This window comes from Octodon degus, unplaced genomic scaffold, assembly GCF_000260255.1.
Source record: "Octodon degus isolate 3935 unplaced genomic scaffold, OctDeg1.0 scaffold00037, whole genome shotgun sequence".
Classification (NCBI taxonomy): Eukaryota; Metazoa; Chordata; class Mammalia; order Rodentia; family Octodontidae; genus Octodon; species Octodon degus.
This window is the reverse complement of record NW_004524613.1, coordinates 1,031,303-1,032,294: the sequence shown is the minus strand read 5'-3', so window position 1 is coordinate 1,032,294 and position 992 is coordinate 1,031,303. Positions and strand designations below refer to the sequence as shown.

Here is a 992-nt window from a genome sequence, read left to right as displayed (position 1 = left end):
TAACAATGATTGGTATATTATCTAGTTTATCATCAAATCTGTTGCTTAGATTGGCAGATATAGTTATATAAGATTGGACATATGTTTGGATATTACCACTTAATTTCAAGAAACTTTAAGTTTTTGTTGTCTCTTTTTCTTTTTTTTTTTTTTTTTTTTTTTTTTACAAATTTGTTTTAAATAGGGAATAATACTTATGGATATGACATTTGAAACAGTAATGTGTACCACTTCTTTCTTTCTTTCTTTCTTTCTTTCTATGTGGAACCGGGACTTGAACTCAGGCCCTTGTGCTTGCCAAGGAAGAGCTTATTCCACTGAGCTTTCTCCCTGACCCTATGTGTACCACTTCTAATGTCATATCAATTATTAGTATACTCTCTTTAAAATACATTTTTACCGCCACTTCCCAGGCTCTGCGGATATGGCCGCCTCCCGCCTCCCCCAGGGCGCGCTGACACTGAAGCAGTTCCTGAGAAGGCAGCAAGTTCTCCTCCTCTATAGAAGGATTTTGCAAGCAATTCGGCAAGTTCCAGATGCATCTGACTGCAAATACCTGAAGAACTGGGCAAGAGAAGAATTCAAAAGAAATAGCGCCACAGAAGAGGATACAATCCGGATGATGATTACCCAAGGCAATATCCAGCTAAAGGAGTTAGAAAAAGCACTTGCATTAGCAAGATCTTAACTCTAGCATTCATCTCAAGTCATGTTTTGTTGAGGTTAGGCTTAATGGACAGCTCAAAGCCAAGTCAAACTGTTAGTGTGTACAGTACTCGGGTACAACCTCAGACCAAAGTGAAGCATAAGTGTCAGAGCAAAGAAAAGCAGGATGAAACAGCTCCTTTAGAACTGAAAAATGTAAATGAATTCTGAAAATGTGTCAGCAGTTTTCATAAGAAACAACAACTAGGAGCCGGGGAGATAGCTCAGTGGAATAAGTACTTCCCTGGCAAGCACAAGAGCCTGAGTTCAATCCCTGGTTCCACCAA

At 39.2% G+C, this 992-nt stretch overlaps 1 pseudogene; it reads left to right on the top strand.

Annotated features, from left to right (window-relative positions):
* The first annotated feature begins 424 nt into the window (after positions 1-424).
* Positions 425-775, top strand: LOC101564693 (annotated as a pseudogene).
* Positions 776-992: the final 217 nt, after the last annotated feature.